Source organism: Choloepus didactylus, chromosome 3 (genome assembly GCF_015220235.1).
Source record: "Choloepus didactylus isolate mChoDid1 chromosome 3, mChoDid1.pri, whole genome shotgun sequence".
NCBI lineage: Eukaryota > Metazoa > Chordata > Mammalia > Pilosa > Megalonychidae > Choloepus > Choloepus didactylus.
The window spans coordinates 84,615,381-84,638,782 of record NC_051309.1 but is presented as its reverse complement, the minus strand read 5'-3'; the positions used below and the strand labels follow the sequence as shown (position 1 = coordinate 84,638,782).

Below are 23,402 nucleotides of genomic sequence, written 5' to 3'. Positions count from 1 at the left end.
GGAGCCAATCCATTTCTGGTGTTTTGCATTCTGGCAGCATTAGCAAACTAGAACAGTTACCAATATCAAAAATGAAAGATTATTCATCACTAAAGATCTTACATGCAGTAAAAGGATAATAAGGAAATATTAAGAATAACTTTATGACCATAAAGTCAACTTGGAAACAAGAGAAAAATTTTTCAAAAACAAAAATATCAAAGTTAGTTCAAGAGAAATAGATAATCTGAGAGCTCTACATCTATGAAAAAAAATGAATTACAGCTAAAATGAAAACATCAGGCCCATATAGCTTCACAGGTGATTTGTCAAACACTACAGAAAAAATAATACCAATGCACACAAACTCATCCTGAAAATAAGAAAGAAGGGAACATTTTCTACCTCTTTTAATGAGGCCAGCATTATTCCGATAAAAAAAAAAAAAAAACAGAAAGATATTAAAAGAAAAATACAGATTAATATTTATTAAGAACATGGGCAAAAAATCCTTAATAAAAAGTTTAGGGAATCAAATCCAGGAATATATAAATTGAACAATATATCATGACTAAGTGGAGCTTATTCTGGGAAAGCATTAAAATATCATTAACATTAAAATATCAATGTAATTTAATATATTAATAGACTTTGTAAAAAACAAAAAAATAACTGATTATTTCAAGGGATGAAAAAAGAATCTGATAAAATTGAACACCATTCATTAAACAGAAAAGGAAAAAAAAAAAAAAACCTTTCAGCAAACTAGAAGAAGTTAATTGCCTTAACCTGATAAAGAGCACCAACAAGTAAACCTACAGCCAACATCATAATTAAGGGCAAAAGACTGAAAGCCTCTTCATAAAATTGAAAACAAAGCAAAGATATTTGCTCTCATCACTTCTAGTCAACATTGTATTGCAGGTGCTGGATATTACAATAAGGAAAGAAAAAGAAATAAAAGGCGTATAAATTGTAAAAGAAGAAATAAAATCATATCTATTACAAGACAACATGAATATCAATAAAGAAAATCCAAAGATCTCTTAGGCTTTAGTTTTAGATTTAAAAAAACTACTAGAGCTAATAAGTGGGGTTAGCAAATAAGTGAAGTTATACAAGGTCAATATACAGAACCCAATTGTATATGCATATAGAAGCAAAGAACTATTGCAAAATAAAAATGTAAAAAATAACCATCACAAAACATAAAATACCTAGGAATAAATTTAACAACATATGTCCAAGACCTGTACACTGAAAACTACAAAACATTTCTGAGAGAAACTTTTAATGGTCTCAATAAATAAAGAAATATAATATCATAGATCAGTGTTTGGGCCCAGAATGTGTTCATGCAGAGCACGGGCTGGTGCTGCTGTGGCACTGAAAAGCATGGCAGGCACAGAGATAGGCATAGATTTATTGGGACTTACAAACAGGAGAGGTTCTTCGGTGGTGGCCAATCTGGAGGTTCAGTGCTCTGCAAGAACAGAGGGGTATACAATGAGTAATATATGATTTTAGAACAAAGACATTCCATACAGTATGAGAACATTGGGTCTCTAGTATTATCATTCTAAAGGGACCTAAGACCTGATATTTTACTAAGATTAGTGTTGAAGACTAAGATAAAATCAATACAGTTTTTATATCAGTGGTTACATTCTTCACTCTTTAGGAGATTCTTTCTTGACCTTTGTTCTTGGATAAAACAGTTTGTTATGGACTATTTAGGAGGGGGCCTGGGACCTGGGCAGCCACAATCCACCTCCCCATAACAGGCTGCATTGACCATATAGGACAAGCATTGCATCCATATCGCACAACAACAATATAAAAGACAACAGAATAGTAATAATCCAACACATAGGGCAGATAATCCTATAAAGAAATGCCATCAAGGCTGAGGAAGAGAATGAAACCAAGTAGAAAGGGGGTTGGTAGATAACTGATCAATACTGCATATGGGCTCTTGCATATGACTTAAAGCCTGAGAAATACTATGTGAGTGATTAGGAATGTATTCACAACATTGTACGTTTATAAGGGCACAGGTTCCACTTTGGGCTACAGTTAAAATGTCTAAAGCCATTCTATTTTGTAAGACTACTTGTAATTGGATGATTTCATCATTTAACAATGATATTGCTAATTTAGAGTCATTAAACTCATGAGCTGTGTGATTGGCTAAGGCTGTTATATGCTTTTTGGTAACCATTGCAGCTTCCTCAGAGGTAAGAATAGCTAAAGAATAAAACCACCAAGGGGTATGCTTCATTCAATAAACAGATTTAACCATTTCCCAATTACTGGGAGAGTGTGAAGAAGAATCACATAATGTGTCAGGGACATACTGCTGCCCAGGTACAGAATCCTGTCCAATTGTAAGGTAAATAGGTCCATCCATACTGCCCACAGGTTCATAGACAGCAGAGGCATATGCTCCATGTCTGTTGGAGGCCCTTTGTCTTTAGAAAAAGCTATCACTTTGTAGCTTAATGGTAAAATTACACACTTCTAAGGGTAACCACCCCATATCTTGGTTTCCATTAAAATGTTCCATGCACACAGGGGCAATGCAGTCTAACTTTACTGCTTCCACTGTCAGCTATCCTATTCCATCATGTATAGGATACCCTGATACAGGCCAGGGCTTATTTACTTGTTCCCTCACAAGGGAAAAAAATATAAGCTTGAGTATCATTATAAGACAGTAATTGGATTTCATTCTTAAAAGAGAAAGTCTCACTCCAGATTTGATAGTGTGCTGAGTTCTGCCACATCAACAGGGCATTCCACATAGTCCAATTAGCAGGAGCTATGGTCCAGGGCCAGTAGTGCCCAAAGATGGCAAGTCCATGCAAACCCAACATTGGGTTTGATTGTGGGCATGAGTTACTGCTGAAGCTCACTGTAGAAAAGTGTTTGCTAGGGTGCTATGGGTGAAAAGGAAGATGTTTATGGGGAACGTTAAGGGGTAAATCTTGCTGATTTAATAATATACGTGCAATAGTTCCATTGGTAGATAGTAAGGTGTGCAGACATGGAAGGTCCCCTGGCTTAACAAACTATAGACCAGGGCTTTCCCAAAGCTCCAAATGTCTGAAGGCGGGCACTGGGCTAGGAAAAGGCCAAAAGCTTTGCAAGTCTGAAAGCGGACTGCAATTTAGATAGGGGAATAGTCTCTGAGCTCCTGCTGGGCTCCTTCTGTGCTCCTGTCTCCCGCCCCCACTGTTTCCCATCTAGCCCCCAAAGAAATTGTCCCTTAAGACTAAAGATATGTAAATACACCTCATGGCTTTAGAAAAAAATGTACCCTCCTGGAGATACCTGAAAACAGTCACTTAGGAAACCACCTTGTATGCTATAAAGACCTGTAGAAATGTGTAGAATAAAACTTTCTTTTGCATGAACACTGAGGACGGAGTGTGCTCCCCTTCTTTCACAGTAAGGTATGCAGCAGGAGACTGTGGTGTTTTAAATACCAGATATTCTCTCCTTGTAAGTCTTGAGAGTCCTCCACCAGGACATCAATCATTAGTGTAGGCATAAGGAAGGACCACATACCTATACATTAGGTTCCCATGGGAATAGAAAGCCCCAGATTGGTGATAAAAATTCAAACAGGCATTTTTTTATATAAATTTTGGCCATATTACAATATTTTGGGTGATTACTTTTCTGCATGGTCTTAAGATTCCTAATCAGCATGACAGTATAGGCCAGCACCAAGGCCAAAGGACCTCAATTTTCTCTATTTGAAAGGTCTGAGGCATAGGCAATAATAAATTATTATTATTCCTGCTTTTAGGCAGTAAAGTGGCTGGCCCTTTAATTTGTATTCTTGGTGCTTGCATCAGCCCAACTGTTACAATTTCAATCAGAGCTGGGGCTGTAGCCCATGGTGAAGAGTTTGGGTGGGTTAGGGCCTGATATAGCCTTTTAGTCCATTGTTCTGGGGACTTCTTATAATCTTTCAACTGTTCCTTTAAGGGGCCATTCATTCATTCTATAAGTCCTGCACCTGTGGGGTTATAGGGTAGATGAAAAGTCTACATTACATTATAGTCCATAGCCCAGGCTTGGGTCATTTGTCCAGGGAAGGGGGTTTCCTGATCACTGTTTATTTGCATAGGTGTCCCATAAAGAGCAGTTAGCTTTTCTAGGCAGCATGTCGTGACAAGCTGATTAGCTTTCCCCACTGGATAAGCTGACAGACGTCCTGTGGCAGTATCTATTGTGGTGAATGCCTATCTTGCCCCTTCCAAGAGTGGAAGGGGGCCAGTGCAATCCACTTGCCACCAGTTCACCAGAGCCTGTGGTTGAACAATGTGTCCTAACTGGTGGGGCAACTGTCATGGTCATTGCGGGGAGAACAATAGGCAATCCTGACTGATGTCTATAAGTTGTTGTTGTGTGATGGGTATCTGGAACTGCTGCACTAAATGTCATAAGATTTGATACCCTCTGTGCCTGCTCTTTTGATGAAGTCACTCAGCTGCTTCTTAGGTTTCACTAGTGTGGCTCTGGACTTGAGTGTGGGCACCTGCCCCAATGTTCTCAGGTAGCATGTTAGAAGGGTGGGCAGGAACATGATAGTTACCTTTCATCACTGCCAGGTATTCCAGATGTCTCGTTACAGCTCTCATCCCCACAGGGAGCAACCTATGACTGCCCATTGTCCTTATTTCCAGGTTGCTATCCAGGTTGTGAGGCCCCTGTAAACAGCCTAGCTGTTGGTACAGATAGCACATCTCCTGGTTCATGTATTACCATCCATACAGTTCTTAATTCAGCCCTTTGAATGCTTTGCATACCATCAGCTTCCCACCATATAGTGTCAGTACTGGGTTGCACTGCCATGGCTATCCATGTGGGAAATTTCCCATTAGAGATCCATCAGTATATCAAGCTGATTTGGGATTTGTTCCTGTGCTCTCTATAGTGGGTATTTCAACAGCTATTTAAGTGCAGCAATTTTAGCTATTGTATCTTCTACATATGACACTGGTCCTAAAATTTCATGCATCTTGGCACTATGAGGGCCGGTATTGAAAACACTGCATTGCAACAAATAAGCTTTCCACTTTGTTAAGGTAATTAACTGTGCACTGCCAGAGTGTGGCTTATCGGCCATGTCCATAATCCTCCCTTGTATAGGGAGGATGGTCCTCAAGGTGACAGGACTTTTGTGTATCAGACCTTACATTTCCAATAGAACATTATTTTTAGCACACAGTTACTTTTCTAAGGAACTATACCTTAATTCAGCCCCTTACCATAATTGTGATCAGAACCCTAGAAGTACTCACTTAGAATGTTGCCTTTGACACAAATCCCACCCAAAACCAATTTCAGTCCTATCCACATCCAGTTCACAGGGTAAATCAGGATGTACCCCTCTCATGCTTATGCCAGTGTTATTGCCCTTTTTGTTTTTTCAAAAACAGCCTGCTGGTGGTGATCCCATTCCCAAGTATGACCTTTTCTAATTAGCAAATATGAAGGTTTTGACATTTGAGCTAAATGGGGAATTAAAAGTCTCCAATATCCTAGCAATCCTAGAAAGGCCATTAATTGCTTTGGTGCATGCAGCATAGGAAAACATTGTACCTTATCAATTACTGCAGAAGGAATAGTTTGTGTCTTACCTGACCATACAACACTCAAGAATTTGATGGAGCAGCCAGGCTTGTAGCTTTTTGTGATTGACTGCTCACCCCGGCTCTCAAGATGTGATATTAAAGTTTCTGATAACTCTTTTAGCTCTGAAAGAAAATTGCTGGTTAACAAAATATCATCAATATGATGAAATTAAATCTCAAATTTTCATTTCTCCAAGTTGTCCAAGTCTTTTGACACTAGGCTGTGGCAAATGATCAGGCCACGTAAATAGCCATGTGGGAGCACATTGAGAAGTCCTTTGTCATCCTTCCCAGGTAAAGGCAAAAACAGGTTGACTTGATTTATCTAAGGGAACACTGAAGAAATCATTAGCTAAATCTAAAACAAAATAATGACATTAATGAGAGTTAATGTATTGTAGTAAAGAGGCAATGTTTGGAACCACTGCATACAAAGGTGGCATTATTTTATTTATTTCACAGTAATCCACTATCATGTGCCAGGTTCCATTAAGTTTCCATTCTGGCCACACAGGGCTACTAAAGGGGCTATGGGCTGGTATTAATATTCCCTCTCTTTCTAGTTCTTTAATGATTGCAAAAATCTCTTAATGTGCCCCTCCAGGAGTTTATATTGCTTAACGGCTACAATCCTCCAAATTTGTGGACCATTTCACCTGCTCCTTTAAGACCACTTACACTACTCTACATTGAAGGTAGAATTCTCCTATGGTAGTTTGTAATGTGGACTTTAAGAGAAGATCAATTCCTAATATATATCCAGTTTTAGGAGAAATATACACAGTGTATTACCAGGGGGTGGGGATGGCAATCTCCCAATTTGTAAGATCAAGTTATGTCATTTGACTTAGATTGTCTTACACCTATAGCTGTCTATGGCCAGTATGGGTCCATTAAAATTGGGCTACATTTCCATAAATTAAAGTATATTCAGCCCCAGTATCTTCCAGTGCTAACACTCTCTGTGTATTAGTAGGGAACCAATAAATAGTTAATTCTACACAGGGCCTCCAATCCCCAGGGTCCTTGATTATTGCTCATATCTGGGAGTCTTGACCCCTCCCTTATGAGAAAGGAAAGGGAGCTTGCCAAGTCTCCTCTTCCAGGGGTGTGGAGGGTTCTCATGTTTTGAAAGGGGGGATCCTTAGTCAGTTTATCTTCCCCTTCAGCTGTTCAGGGATTTATTTTAGTAAATCTTTTGACTTTGGGTAATTTGCTCCATAGTTTACCTAAAACATCATTTGGTTGTTTATGTATGTTTTCTAGTTCTGTTCCCATGGTAATTAGATCAGCCCACATTTGTTACATGAGATGTGATTAGGGCCATCATGTTCCCTCTTTCCTGTGGCCCTTGCTTCTCTTTTCCAGAGCTGCTCTGATTCCCCAAGATGTGCCATGACTTGAGCAGCTCTTGAAATGGGTTGTCCCACTAGAGGACTCAAAATGGACACATGGGATCCTTAAAAATGATGAAAAGTCTGTGCTCATTTGGATGTATTATGTTCCCCAAAATGACATGTTCTTTGATGCAATCTTGTGGGGGCAGACATATTAGTGTTGATTGGATTGGAATCCTTTGATTGAGTGTTTCTGTGGCTATGTGACTCAATCAACTGTGGGCTGGATATGTGACTCAATCAACTGTGGGAAAGACCTTTAATTAGATAATTTCTATGGAAGCCAATCAGGTAATGACTCCCTGGTTTTCTCTGCCTGTAACAATGCCCAAGGTCACCTAATCTCTCATGGTAATATGAAGTTTCTGCTCAGGAAGTTGTAAATTTTGAGGGTCCACCCTGGCAGTTCACTTTCTTTGCTATTTTTATCTTTTGCTGTAGCACTAGACATACTTGCAGTAGTGGGGGGTGGGGTGGGGTCTCCTCTTCCTCTACTTCCCATACATATTCCTTTTCTTCCTCTTCATCATCAGATGAAGAATCTATGGGACCCCAAGCTTTTGCGTCCCACCATGGATTAGTTAGTATTCTCTGGAATTGAAATTGGGGTAATTTTCAACCACGGGCTCAAGCATATCTATAGGCTAAAGTTTCTAATTGATCATCCACATGATGCAAGCACTTGGTTAAGGCATTTTTCATGCCTGCTTCAGTGAGTCATGTATTCCTTTCTAATTTTAATTATTTCCCTAGGTGGCAGATTGTTGTCTTTGCTGCCTGTTCTGCCTCTGTGACTATACACAGGGCTCCTAAAAGGGGCCAAGCTATGGCTGCCACTGCTTGGTGTTCTCCTTTCTTTTTTCTGAAATTTAGTAGTCCTGCTATCTGTTGTGAAACAGGACTCCCACTGGAGTTTTCAGGACTCCCCATATTCAACAAATAGGCCTTTAAATGAGGTTTTATGTTTATCTGGAGAGAAGTTAGGCTGTGTTTACTGTCTGCCATAGCTGTGGTGTCAGAGACTAAAATTTCCTCTGGTATCCTTATTTTTGCCACCACCCCCACCCCACCCCCCCCCATTTTCTTTGGGTTTTCTTAGAAACTTCTTAAATGCAGCTTTGCAATTCTTTGTGTTGGAGTCCCTCATTATTACACAGGAGCCCTACTGAGATCATGGTAAGGTGTGGGGGTAGGGACAACATTCTATAATTTTATGATTTGGTCTCAGTCTTTCAGTGAGTCTCTGCCCCTGGGCTGGGACCTTCAGAAGTGCTTCTCAGATTCCACCTTCTAATAGGGACTGTAGTTGGGTATTTCCTTTCCCTCACTTCCTTTAGACTATGATAAAATAGTATCTTTAGAGGAAAGTCCTTTGTTAAGGAAAACAATGCTCTGGGGATATTTCAAAATAGCTACTTTTCCCCTCTCTCTGCTGGAAGCTCCATGGGAGTCTTCTCCAATCTTCATGGTGAGAACCTGGCAGGTATACTGGAGTAAAACCCACGAATGTGTGGGGGTACCCCAAGACTGGATCCCCAAGAGTTTTTAACTCTCAAGCTAGTCCAAACTGAGCCTCCAACAATTCATTCATCAATTACAGTTTACATATTCCTGTGAGTACTGACTCCAGCAGAGAAGGTCTGCTCCAGAAAATTGTGACTCACTCTTTCTGCCTCTCTCCAGTTCTCAGGCAGCAGTTTGTTCTGTGACTTCAATTCCCTCATGGATCTAAGAAGAGGTGTTTTTCAGTTTGTTAAATTTTTTCTTGTTGGTACGTTGAGAATGATGACTTCCAAACCCTGTAATTATTGAAGCAGAAACAGGAAGTCATTTTTTAACAAGTACATCACTGGTAATGGTAAAATCTGGCATACTGTACCTCTTAGTGTTATACACTGAAAATAATACAGCATCATTTCTGTAGTATTCCTGCCAAATATGCATAACCTAAATCTAATCATAAGGAAACCAAAACAAACCCAAATTGAGGGACATTCTACAAAGTAACCACCCTGTACCCTTCAAAATGTCAAGGTCATGAAAGACAAGGAAAGATTGAGTAACTGTTCCAAACTGAAGGAGACATGATAACTAAATGCAACACATGATCCTCAATTGGATCCTGGACCTCCAAATGACTGGAACAAAAGGTGAAATTTGAATGGTATCTGTGATGGAATTATATCAATGATAATTTCAACATTTTGCTGGTTGTCCTGTGGTTATTGAAGAAAATGCCCTGCTTTTAGAAGTATGCACTTAAATATTAAGGGACAATATCTGAAAATGGTTCAGAAATAAATGATAATACAGATATATAATAAAGAGAGTGACACAAATACGGTAAAACATTAATAACTGAGAAAGCTGAACAAACAATGTGTGGGAATTCTTTGGGCTGTACTTGCAACTTCTCTATAAGTATGCAATAATACCCAAATAAAACATGTTTCAAAATGACAAATAATAAAAAGATATATAAAAAAGAATGGGAATATCATGCAAAATTACCATGATCACCAGAATAGTTGTATTCATTAAGTTTTAGTTTTGTTTGGGTTTTTTTTTTTCTTTCTTTTTTTTTTTTTGCACTGCAAATGAATACTTACGTAAAACTAAAGAATGCAAATTATTACAGAGTGTAAAGTAAAGGACACTGAGCTAAAAATTAGGAGCTCTGAGGTTTAAGTTTCTGACACTCTCCATCTGAATGGCCGCAGGATAGTCATTTAACCTTCCTGCACTTCAAGATTACTTAGTTATGAGACAAGGAGTTAAACAATAGATTCTCTTTCATTCCTAAAATTCTGTGATTCAGATTTCTCCAATTAATGGTAGAAATCAAATTACTAGTGTTTTAAAAACTGTTTCACTAAGCACAAATCAGAGCTTGTGACACTATTTTAGGATAATCTTGGGTTTATAAATTGACAATATAGGGGAAAAATATAAAAAATACTTCCATAAACAAAGGTATATAATATTTGGTTGTTTTAGAATAAGCGTTCTTTCTCATTTCTCAACACATTGTGGAAGAATCCTGGTCTGAGCAGAATTCCAGTGATTGCCTGAATTCAAGTCCCCGAAGAAGTGATGATTAAATTGGTCACATTTTCTTTAACCCTTTAGTGCAGCCTGTGTTCCCTTAGCACACTGATTAGATCATACTATCAAGCTCATAGGATCATCATTCAGATGACTCAGTAAATCTCTCACCTTTGCCAGCCATCTAACATATGTTTGTCAGTAGTCACAAGGGCAACTGAATGATTGCGTGTGGATACATCACTGCAAATTCATCACAAATAGAAAATAATTCAAAAAGCATACCCAATTCACAATGAGCTAGCAACATCATTTTTCTGTATGAACACAGGACATCAGATTAGATTTCTGGCACTCTCAGCATATGCTATTAATCTCAAAATCCTCCTCTTTGATTTCAGACTCTATTCAAATTTCACTCCCTTGCTACTATCATTGTGGCCTTCAGTGATTAATACCTCCTCAGCTTTGTTACTCTTTTGAACAGGATTGGGAGACATAAAACCTAGAATGCATGTATGTCTAGTTCTTACAAATTAGTAACCTAGGAGAAGGCACCCAACTTTTCAGTTGTTCCTGTGTTATTGTGCTGACAGTCCAATATACAAAGACCTGGCTGTGACATAAATAACTCTGATTGATCAAGATAGTAATTTCTTCCTTATATTTTCACAGGTACAGTAACTAAGCCAAAACAAAATTTTTAAATTTGATGTTGGTATATTTAAAAATGTATTTTAATAGCTTACTAGCCAAACAAAAATGAAAAAACAAAAATTTGATTTGATATTCATTTTGAAGCTTTAAACAGTGATCTCCTTTAAATGCTCTTTTCTGAAAGTGATTGCTAATGTGAGTAAAAATTTGGGAATCAGAAGGCAATGTATTGACAATGAAGCAGCTGCATAATACCCTAAATAGTATGTAAATGAGAGCTCTGAAGTACAAACTTCACGCAGAAGGATTGCACCTCCAACAGAAGCAAGGCTCCAGAAACATGTCAAGCCCTCAAATGAGCAGAGTGCTCTGTGATTGGTTATATGCAGTGTAGTTCAAATGGGTTTGGGTTCTCACTCCCATTCTGTCAGAGGCAAAGCGACAAGCTTATAAGAAAAGAAAGGTCTTATTCTGCTTGAATATTACATTAACCTATGAACACCACTGCTCCCTTGGTCAGCTTTTTCTGGGCTCGCTTGCTCCACAGCACTGCTGACCTGGTAGGTCTGATTATGAATGATCAATGTGCCTATTTGCAATAAAACTCTTTGCACAGATCCAGACCCTCAGCCCTTATTCACTCATGCAGATAATAACTGCAGTTCAAGGCACTTGCCCATAACTCCATGCTTCATTAAACAAAGGGAATGTCACCAAAAGTTCCTGTAACTATCTTTTTGCTGCTAGACAAGGAAAAAAACGGCAATTCTGAAGAAATGGAATTTACAATGTTTATAAAATAAGGATTTGTATATCCCTTCCCTCTGTTTTGCATCTCTTTCTTGAGATCCTAGGGCTAAAACCCACCAATTCCTTGGTGAGCAGGCTGAGAAAAATGTGAACAAAGGATGCTGTGTGCCTGAGGTCAGAATCTGCTTCAGAGGAATATTTCAATGGAATTTTTCAGGTCTGTGACAGGGAATGGAGTGTTACCACACCTCCTCATTTGTTACAGACCCAACTAGTGTCAGGCTGGGTGTCTCAAAGGGTTGGAGGGTGGGGAAGGATGGTGGGGGAAGTTCCAGAGGAGCTCACTGTGGACTTGAAAAGAAAGTTTCTCTGTGGTGCAGTGAGGCATAAAGTCTGCTTACTCTCAAGCCTGTGGAAGGGTATGAAGGTTTGGTTACCGGTCTTCTCAGACAAAATATGTTAACAAGTTGCTGGTGTTGGGGAAAGTGTTAGAAATAGAAATTCTAATAAGAGATGGTCATCTAAGACACAGTCCCCCCCAGACATCACCTCCTTTGTCATGCTCCACACATGAACTCACCCTCTACACTACTCCGTTGGCATCATTCCCATGTTATTCTAGTACATGTAATTTTCTTCCTAGTTGGTTAGAATTGCCACTCACTTTCTTTTCCATTCCTCTCCCTTAACACTAGAATTTTTAAAAAATCCTCAAAATCTTTCTGTCTGATTAATCCTGCTATGATTTGGGAACTCACAGGGAAATGGAGTCTAGAACGGCAAGAGTCAAAATAATTCAAGGCAATGGTAGGGTTCCTTGAAAATCAACTAAATGATCCTTTCTGGCTAATAATTTGTGTTTGCATTTCAACCTTTAGGCCATACTGATTCCAGAAAAAATGAAGACAATGGGCAAATGAGAAATTACCCCCATGCAATGAATAAACACAGACACAAAAAACAGATAAATTAGGCCCTAAATTAAACACCTTAGAAATTTTTGGCCATGAACATCTGGAAATATTTTTTCCTGCTTTGGCCCATAGAGAGTAAATGTAAGGTCCTAGGTTAACATACAGAGTCACATAAAACATAACATACCAGCTATTTTGTGTTATTTCACTAGTAAATGCTAAGAAAATGGACTACCAAATTTTCCTGCCCATTCAGAAACTGATTAGTGGGCAACCTGTGCACAGTACACTGCAGAGCACTCCACTTTGCAAACAAACTGCCTTCCCTTCTGAAACCCTCTCAAATCTTTAAAACTCTATGTGTCCATCCTGCTCACACAAAGCTCAACACACATTTATAGTCCCGAGTTGCTCTACAACACTTTTGTATGGGAAGGGAAGTGTGGGAAAAGTCCCCGAGAAGTAGGGGTGGGGGCAGTAGTAATGAAATAAAATACAGAAAAGGGTCATTTCTAAGATATTACCCCTAGAAACAATGCCATACAAAAAATAACGGAAAGTCCTTGATATGACTGACCCAAAGGAAAATTTAAGAAAAGACATTAGACTTACATTCCAATGTTTGACAGATGTCTACAGCTGAGGAATGTAGATTTGATCTGTATTTGTCTAAGCTCGAAACAGGATTAATGAGTGGAAGTTGTAAAATAGTAGATTTTGTCTAGAATGTTCTAATCACTAAAAAACCAACCAACTATGGCTTGTTTAGTAGGTAATGCATTTCCTATCAGCATCTATGAGAAGTGCTTTCAGAGAAGACATTACCAAAATGGGTGCAAGGTTATTCTCAGACGATTTTTAAAAATACTTCTATCTTTAATTCTACAACTCTATGATGAGGTGGTAGCTAAGACAGTTCCTGAAAAAGCAAATGAACAAGAAACTTTATTACCTATCATTTATTTATTCCTCTAATGTCATCTTCAAGTCAAGCTTGTGTCCCACTTGGCATTTTCATTAGAGTATATGTCTGTTTAAAGCAGGAAGGTGACAGATGCAGGGATATTAGTATTGTTTAGAGAAACTTTTTTTAAAAATCAAAAAATGACATTCTGTAAAGTGATTCCATTTTTGGAAACTCTCTGTGGCATTAAGATACCCAGGTTTAAGGTCATGGAGTTTCTTGTCTATTTGGATCAGGTTGGTTGTCACAGTTCAGTTTGACTAAGAAGCCCATTATTCCCATTTTAAATCTCAAAGATAATATATTCTTAATATATCCTCCTCCTCCCTCCCACACCGAGGCCTGAGAAGCTTCTGCCCAATACTCTGTTTAAACTGAAAAACTGGCTGAGCCATTCAAAGCTAGGGGATCACCCCCAGTCACTTAGGGCTTTGTGCTATTGTTCAGCTGTATAATGTTTTGGTGGAGTCTGTGGTTCAGTCTGTTCAGATATGTTGCCCACCAGCTGGAATACAAGTCTTTATCATTATAGTGTCCTTTTCATTATTTTGAATCTAGGCAATTTGGGGGTTGTTTTATTTTGGATCCTGTATTGTGTCCTTGGCCTCCCAGTACTGGGATTTTTTTCAGCATATTTCTACTCAGATGTAAATGCTTGTGGACAAAACTGTTCATAAATGGGGGTAGAAACCATTTACGTCTTAGTCTTTTTGTATTCCCCACAGCATTTGGCACAATGCTTTGCACACAATAGATGTTCTACAAAGGTTTGTGAAATTCAATGTCTTTTTGTTTCTATCCAAATCAGTGCTGTCTACAAAAGTAAAACAAGGCCAAAATGACATTTACAAAACCGTGCGCTGATATACTCTTTTGCCACTTTTCACTCATTTCACTCAGGATTGGTCAATTTATTATTGAAAGCTTTTAAGAGCTATGAAGTATTTTTTCTTCTGCTATTTAACACCAACAACTTCAGGTTTCTAGAATGAAAGAAGAAATCCTGAAGGAAAGAGTGAAATTGATTTTCGAGCAACTTCATGATTTCCCTACATGGGAACTATATCATTAAATCACTAAATATTTTCAGTGGAAAAGGGCCTTACAGAATAGGAAGTCCAACTTCCTAATGTGAAAGATGGACTATCCTATATTAAGTAAACGACTTTTTTTTTTTCTTTTTTCAACCAGATCAAACTCTTGACCATATTTATATATTTTTTAAAGTAGGGAACAGGAGGAAGGATAGATGGTCAAGGACTTTCCTCTGTTCCTCAGAGAGTTGAGTAGACATTGGCTACCTCCAGTGGTGCAGCCTGATCTCTGTTACAGTCGAGTTTGCTCAATGGGTAACAGATGATGATGATGAAGTATTGACAACACTTATTTCTACTCTTCAGGTTTCCATCTAGGGGTGGGAAATTCCACTGGATTGCTCAAGGTGGGGGGTGGGGGAAGCATCAAAGTGGTATTTAAGCCTCTTCCCTACCTCAGCCCTCTCATGGGAAGAATGACTGATCTAACTGGTGAATTTGGCGAAGTAACTGAGTACTCGGCTCAGTGTCTTCTAGGTCCCTCTCTTTCAGAGTCAGCCCATTTTCAGGGTGCAAGACTTAAACCTGTTCTCTGAAATGATGAGCTTCTTGTTAAGTCCTACCCCTGGGAGAGACTGTAGTTCTAGGGAGAAATCATGAGTTCAAATCAGGGCATGTATTAGCAAGCCCTCTCTTAATCTAAAGCAATATTCACTAATTCCACTTTTATGAGTAATAAGGATTTTTATTTGTCTGACTCCCATGTACTATCTCTCAGTTGTTTCCAAACTTGAAAGGAGAAAGAGATATACAAAAGAGAGGATCTCAATTTTTAAGCTCATGAATTGAGGCACTATAATTATGAGCTATATTATGAAATTCTGTTGACTTTAAAACCAATACAGGATATTCCTAAATGTCAGCTTCCAGGATTTCAACATTAAAATAAGCTGTATTCTATTTTTACAATGTGTTCTTTTGTAGTAAAACAGAAAATTTTGAACTGTTATTGCTAAACTTGGGATCCTTTGTTTATGAAAGGAATTTGTATTGGTAAGTACATTAAATTTATATTATAAATTTATACTTTTGGGCTTTTGACAGCTGTTCCAGTTTGCTAATGTTGCCATTATGCAAAATTCCAGAAATGGATTGGCTTGTACAAAGGAGATTTATTAGGTCACAAATTTATAGTTATGAGGCCATAAAGGTGTCTAAACTAAGGCATCAGTAAGAGGATACCTTTATTGAAGAATGGCCAGTGGCATCTGGAACACCTCTGTCAGCTGGGAATGCACATGGCTGGCATCTGCTGGTTCTTTGCTTCCGTGTTGAATTTCAAAATGGCTTTCTTCAAAATGTCTTTGGGTTTCTCTTAGCTTAGCATCACCACATGTCCTTTTGTCTGCATCTCCAAGCATCTCTAAGCATCAGCAAGCATCTCTTGTGGTGTTTTGTCTTCTCTGCTCTCTGTGTGAGCTCTCTTTAAAGGACTCCAGTGATCTAATTAAGACCCACTCTGAATGGGTGGGGCCACACCTTCATGGAAATATCTAATCAAAATGTTTCACCCATAGCTGGGTGGGTCACATCTCCATGGAAACACTCAAATGTTTCCACCCTAATCAAAAGACTAATATAAGTGCCCCCACAAGGTTGTCTCAAAGAACATGACTTTTTGGGGGACATAATAGATTCAAACTGGTACAACAGCAGAGTAGTATTACTCATTTATTTATGTCAGCTTGAAAATGACCATTAATGCTCTTGCTATCAGAGATATTATTCTCAGGCATGCCACATCTGAAACATAATAAACACATTCTTCCAACTATCATCTTTATCATCACAGCAAATACTTTTATTTGTATAGTTTTGAAGTATTTTATAGTTTTTCATTTGACCCTTTCAACAACCCCATTCGTTGTGTAAGGCAAATAGTTTAATACATACTTGGAAGATGAAAAAACTGACTGGGAGAAATTCTATAACCTTGAAGTTACTCAGCCAGTAGTAAAAAACTAATCTGATTCTTCTTCTCAGGTATCATTCATGCTATTTATAAATGATTTTTATCTTCATCATATTTTCATTAGGTTACATATTTATAAAAGTAGCACTAATTAAAGATGAATAACACAGTATAATTTGATTTTTGTTTGGCTTCCAAGAGCATATTAATTCAATTGAATTAAAAAGATTTTTGAATCTCTAGAACATGGTCTAGCAAATAATAATAATAATATTAATATTAATAATAATGGAAGCCTCTAAGTGTGTTGGATGGATGGATGGATATTTGGATGGATAAATATGTGATAGGCATGAAGACAGAAGAATAAGAGTGTCTCCTAAGGAGGGCGAATAAACTTACACACAAGCAGCTGGAATACATGGAGATACATGCTAAAGCAGAAAAATATACCTTGTGCTAAGGTAACAGATATCAGAACAATTATAGCAACACATTTTCAGATTATTCTACAAATGTACTATAAACCCATTGAAATGTTCCATATGTGGTAAAGAAAAGAATTTTTAAATTAATGAGACATAAACAGCCCACTGTTAAAACTCCCTCAAAAAATTTTTAGAATCCATGAAAATCAACAAAGAATCTAGGAATTTAAAACCCTAAAGATCTTAAATGAAAAACCAAGCCCTATACTTTTTTATCAATCAGATGGGGTGAAGGGCAGAGGGGAGGCACATAATGTCATGCATATGTATATTTAGTGGTAAAATAAAGCATTGAACCAAAACATTAATCAGACATATTTCTAACCTTGACATGAGTTGCTGATGAAATGGCCCTTAGGATAAACAGCACAATTGGCCTTATTTTGACCTGAGTCAGCAGGAGCCTTTAGTAGTGCCAGTACTTGGAGGTCTGTTATGTAAATGCTCTCCTGAACAAGAAGAGAACACATTGTTCAAGTTGCTCAAACTGAGCTGGCAGTCAGTGACTGACACAGGGAACTTGAGTAGAGGTAGGACAGGGAGAGGATCTCTTTCAGAACAAGTGGTGGGCATTAAGGGAATTTAACAGAGTGAAAGGAAACTATTCTGGGAAAGATAATGTATGAATACAAAATACTTTGGCACTTGAATTGAATGTGCTGTTTAGGGACAAAAGCACAGTCTGCACCCCAACACCTGCTGGACCTAATGGACACTGAAATGTTGTTTCAGAATTAATCAGGTCATTTAAAATCATAGCTGCAGTCTCCATTTACCACTCCTGTGCATAAATGTGCTGATCCTGATACTAATCCATGTCGGGTGACTTGAGCAATATATCACCATAATTGCCGTTTTAGGGCTGCAAATTGGAGCTAAAATAACCAGATGCAAAAGAGATGGCCATATCACACTCTCAAGATGGATCTTCAAAGTTCAAGGAGAGTTCAAGCATGGAAGAGGCAATAGGAAGGGGTCAAGTGTAAGGGGATTGTTCATGTTCAAGAGGAATTAACTTTACAAATATATTGTTTCTGAGGTGGTAATTGTCCCATCTTACAGTTATTCATACCTCATTTACTCGTTGCTTTCTTCTCAAGCATTTAATGAAATGAATTTGATTTTGACAAAATATTCTATTTCAAAATTGCCATTAATTTTTCAAGATTTTTTTTATCCTCCTCTAAATTATCTGTTTTAAAGGGATAGAGACTGGATTTAGGAAATCTAATATTTCCCTAGCTAATCCTCTGGCCAGAATGTATGTCAACTTTGGGTACTTCCTTCTCGCTCAGTCAATTAAAGCATCGAGCCGCAATGAGTCACCAAATCTCAAACATCCTAAACCCAAAAGGCCAGGCCAGCGTTCTGTCTCACAGAGTAAGATGAAGGCAGTTCTCTAGCTTACCTGTCAGTTTTTCACTTAGGAAATGGTAGAAGTAGCAAGTGAAAGTCTGCTGCAGGCTATTTGTTTGTATAAAATTGATTCAGATTTGGAAAATTGGGTGTGAGGGAGAACTCCAGTGACTACTTCCATATTGAAGTTACTAAGAATGCCAGTTACCTGTAGCTTTGATGAGTCATTATTCCCTTGATTTCCTTATCAAACAAATCACCATAAAAAGGAAGCAAAATATTTCAAATCTAAATTGTAAATGTACTTCAAGGAACTTCACAATCTGGAGCCAACTGACTTTTTAAATCACTCTTTCCTCATAGGCCCTTGTACTTCAACTTCTGCCACATCAAATGGCTCATCATTCCCCCAAAATTACTTTTGTTTAAGCCTCCAAGACTTTTCAAATGCTTTTAACTCTTTGTGAAATGTCTCTCTTCCCACCTTCTCTACCTAGTACACTTGTATTCATTATGTAATACCCAGCTCAAATGTCAAAACCTGTCTCTCTGACTAGCCCCCTATACAAAACAGTTGGTTCTTTCTTTTTTTTGCTTTCCTGCAGTGCAGACTGCAAACCACTACTGTAGTATTTATCATAACATATGATAAATATTTTCTTTGTGCCTATCACCCTGAATTAGATTATGAACTGACTGATTAAATGAATTTTTCATTATTATTAGAGATAATATATTAAATGAAGGTAAAAGCAATTTTCAAAATTAAAATTGTAGTTGTTTTTCTGTTATCATTTCTCACAAGCACTATAACAAATTATTGATATGTAGTGGTGTCCATTACTCTCAATTAGATTATGGAGCTAATATAGCAACCAGAGGGATATTGGGGGCAAAATAACATTTAAAGAAATAACAACCAATTCTTTTTCAAAATTTGATGAATATTACAAATAGAATGACATTTAAAAATTACTGAGAGAGGAAAAACTCCAAAACTATAATTCTGTATGTGGCAAAACAGCTTCCAAAAATGGAACCAAAATAACTAGATATTCTGCTGTATATACACAGAATAATACACTATGCTAATAATCCAGAAGCATAGCTAAAACAAACACTAAAAAAAATTCAAACTAATTCAAATCAGAGCATAAAAAGTGGAAAGGAAAAAAGAAAACATAAAGGACAAAAAGAAAATGAATAAGATGATGGTAAATCTAAACACAATCATATTAAGTTATTAAATGTAAATGGTCTAACTTTACAATTAAAAGCAAAGATTTTCAGACTAAATAAAAAAGCAAGACTAAACCAAATACTATTCACAAGACACACGCTTTTCAAAAAAGATGGAGGTTGAAAGTAAAAAAAATATATAAAAACAAAAATCACTCACACACAAATAAAAAGAAAGCTGAATAAGTACCTGATTGACCAAGACAGTGGTAGAAAATATTCCAGGGTGCCAGTTTCCCAAAGAATCTTTAAACAACCAGCAAATTGGCAGAGAGATCATCCTTAAGACTCTGAAAATCAGGTAAAGGGTTGCAGTAACTGGGTGAATGCCTAAAAAAGAAAATTCAGCTTTAAAAGTGGTAAGAAAAGCTTTAGCACACTTACTGGCCCATTCCACATCCCCTCCCTGGTGCAGTGGGGACCCAGCCTCTGTTCCAATTGTGAGTCCCTGAACCACTTCTGGCAAGAGCAGGTGCATAATGGGGTACCTATATTTCAGGGCCAGTTGATCAGCAGAAGCCAAAAACACTTTCTAGGAAACTAATTTCTGGCTTGCCCTCTCTGTACTTGCCCTATAGACAGAAGAAGCTTGTGGAAAAATAAAGCAGGGTAAGTCAAACTGACCTGATGCCAATGATTTGGCTTTAGGATATGCAGTAAAGCATACAAGATGAGGGAAAAGGCTATTTCAAAAGGAGTAGAGGGGACATTCAGATTCTTATAAACTGCAGAATTCCTAAGGCCAGGAATTAGCACAGCTCAGGAGAAGATACAGACTCAGGAAAGATAGAGAGGACCCCACACTTCACTTTTACCTCAGGTTGATAGTCTTGATAGGAAATCTTAACTCTGAAGGCTAACACTAGCCAACGCAGAGTCAATTTGGAAAACTATGAGAAGTGCTTTTTTGTTTTGGTTTGTTTGTTTTTGTTAGCTATTGGCACTCAAGGAAATCACTGTCATATCATTAACTGGATATAAACTTACAGAACAGACAGTTTAGAGTCTAAATCCCAGAGCTAACACTTTGAAATATTAAATGTATAGTGTTCAACAAAAGATTATGAGACAATGAAAAAGGAAATGATGGCTCACTTAAAGGAACAAGATAAAAATTCAGAAACCAACAATGAAGAATACCAGATTTTGGATAGGCCAGAAAAAGATTTTTTTTTTTTTTAAAAAAGACCTTCAATATTCTCAAGTAGATAAAGGAAAACATAAAGAAAGAATTGAAGGATATCAGCAAAATGAGAATGAACACTATTAGAATTTCAATAAAGAGATGGAAATTTTAAAAAGGAAGGAAACAGAAATAATAAAATTGAAGACCACAATAATTGAAATTAAAAATCCTCTGGAGGGTTTCAACAGCAGATTAGAGCTGGCAGAAGAAAGAGTTACTCAAAGACAAGACAATTGAAATTATTCAACTTACAGAGCAGACAGATAAAACAATATCAAAAAGTAACAGAACCTAAGAAACTTGTACAAAACTTATCAAGCATACCAGTACATGAATTATGGGAGTCTGAGAAGAAAAAGAAACTAAGAAAGAGCCAGAAAGAATACTCAAAGAAATAATGGCAGAGGATTTCCCAAATTTAATGAAAGACATTAATCAAGAAGTCAAATGACACTAAACAGGAGACACCTGAAGATAATAACACCCAGACATATAGCAGTCAAACTGTTGAATGCCAAGAACAAGAAGAGAGCTGCAAAAGAAATGCAAAATGTTATGTACAAGGGAACCCCAATAAGATTTAGTTCCAATTTCTCATAAAAAAACATGGAGGCAAGAGGTAAGGCAAGAAGGCAGACAGGCAGGGCAAGATGGCAACATAGAGAGGTGTGGAATTTAGTTAGTCCTCTAGAGCAACTAGTAAATAGCCAGGAACAACTAGTATATAGTCTGGAACAACTGTTGGGGGACATCTGTGACTGAACAGATATCATACATCACCATGGAATAGGTGGAATGGCTGCACAGCAAAGAAATGTAAGTAAAGCTCCCCAAACTGTGGAGCTGGTACCCCTTCCCACCAGCATGGCAGAATGAGCTGAAACACTCCCTGTCAAAAAAAAGAAGCATGTTACCTGGAGTGAGGGAAAGTAACTCAACCAAGCTCCAACTGCAGTTTTAATTAACAAATTTAGACAACTGAACACAAGCTACAAGCACAGATAAGCCTGGAGCAAGAAGGAAAGGAACATAAGATTCCTCCCAGCAGAAAGGAGACAGGACTGAAGGAAAAAAAATATATATATACATAAATAATTAAAAACAGAGGCTTTTGGAGACAGCTGAGCTCAGAATACCAGAAAATGGCTGTGTCCCAAGAAAAGGAGCACAGAGAACTGGATACAAAAACTAGTCAACTGGTAAAACTGGGAAGCTGGTGACTGGCTCTGAAAAGGGGCTTTCTCTCTCTTTTCTTTTTTTTTTTTTTCTTTCATCCTAAGTAGCTCATTAGAGAAAGCCTCAGGCATTTTCAATTGTCAGTGCTGACCCAGGCAAGCGTGGAGTTAACAGAGTAAGAGAGACAAAGGAGAAATTCAAGTATAGAAGATAACTCCCTAAAGGGTGTTATCCTAAGACAAGGGGGTGGGGCCCAGCTCAAGTAGCTGCCCTCCCTCCAAGAATTCAGACCCCAGGGCCTAGTGGGGGGGGACCAGAAACAACTTAAGCTTGGCTTGTGACACCATCAGACTGTGGCCAGGACAGAGTCAGCTGAGAATTAAAAGGACCACACTCCTTTACACCAGTGGGGAGTTATGGGCTTTCAAGCATCACCTGCTGAGCAGGATAGGAAAAGAACAGCATCTAGAAGCATCACAGGAAAGTCTGTCAATCTTCTAGGTCACACCCTCAGGGACACCTAATACTGAAAACAGCCTCCTCCTGAGACCTGGGCCCATCTGCTCTGGGAAAATGTGATTGGGGTAAACAAGCAAACCAGATGCCTAGACAACAAAAAGTTACAAATCACATTAAGAAAAATGAAGATATGGCCCAGTCAAAAGAATGAACTTACACTTAACCTGAAATACAGAAATTGAAACAACTAACAAACAAACAAATCTCCTAAATCAATTCAAAAATCAAGTCAACAAGTTAAGGGAAGATATGGCAAAAGAGATAAAGGATATAAAGAAAACAACAGGCAAACATAAAGGAAGAACTCATAAGTTTGAAAAAACAACTGGCAGAACTTATGGGAATGAAAGGCACAATACAAGAAATGAAAAACACAATAGAGACATACAACAGCAGATTGGAAGAGAGAGAAGAAAAGATTCATGAACAGGACATCTGAAATCCTACACACAAAAGAACAGATAGGGCAAAGAATGGAAAAATATGAGCAGTATCTCAGGGAATTAAATGACAACATGATGTGCATGAATGTACATGTCATGGGTGTCCCAGAAGGAGAAGAGAAGGGAAAAGGGGCAGAAACAATAATGGAGGAAATAATCACTGAAAATTTCCCATCTCTTATGAAAGACATTATGAAATTACAGTCCCAAGAAGTGCAGCATACCCCAAACAGAATAGACCAAATAGACCTACTCCAAGACACTTAATAATCAGATTATAAGATGTCAGAGAAAAAGAATTCTGAAAGCAGCAAGAGAAAAGTGAACCAGCACATACCAGGGAAGCTCAATAAGACTATGTGCAGATTTGTTAGTAGAAACCATGGAGGCGAGAAGGCAGTGGTGTGATATATTTAAGATACTGAAAGAGAAAAACTGCCAACCAAGAATTCTATATCTGGCAAAACTTTCCTTCAAAAATGAGGAAGAGTTTAAAATATTCTCAGACAAACAGACACTCAGAGAGTTTGTGAACAAGATACATACTCTACAGAAAATACGAAAGGGAGTACTACAGACAGATAGGAAAAGACGGGAGAGAGGTTTGGAGCACAATATTGGGTGACGGTAGCACA

The 23,402-nt window shown here is 37.9% G+C and overlaps 1 long non-coding RNA gene across 1 annotated transcript; it reads right to left on the bottom strand.

Moving 5' to 3' along the window:
* Positions 1-1,207: 1,207 nt before the first annotated feature.
* On the bottom strand, positions 1,208-19,756 carry LOC119528688. The gene is made up of 4 exons (XR_005215761.1): positions 19,634-19,756; positions 8,650-8,823; positions 5,634-5,750; positions 1,208-1,462 (listed from the first exon to the last, which is right to left on the bottom strand). It is a non-coding gene; the product is annotated as an uncharacterized LOC119528688 (long non-coding RNA).
* Positions 19,757-23,402: the final 3,646 nt, after the last annotated feature.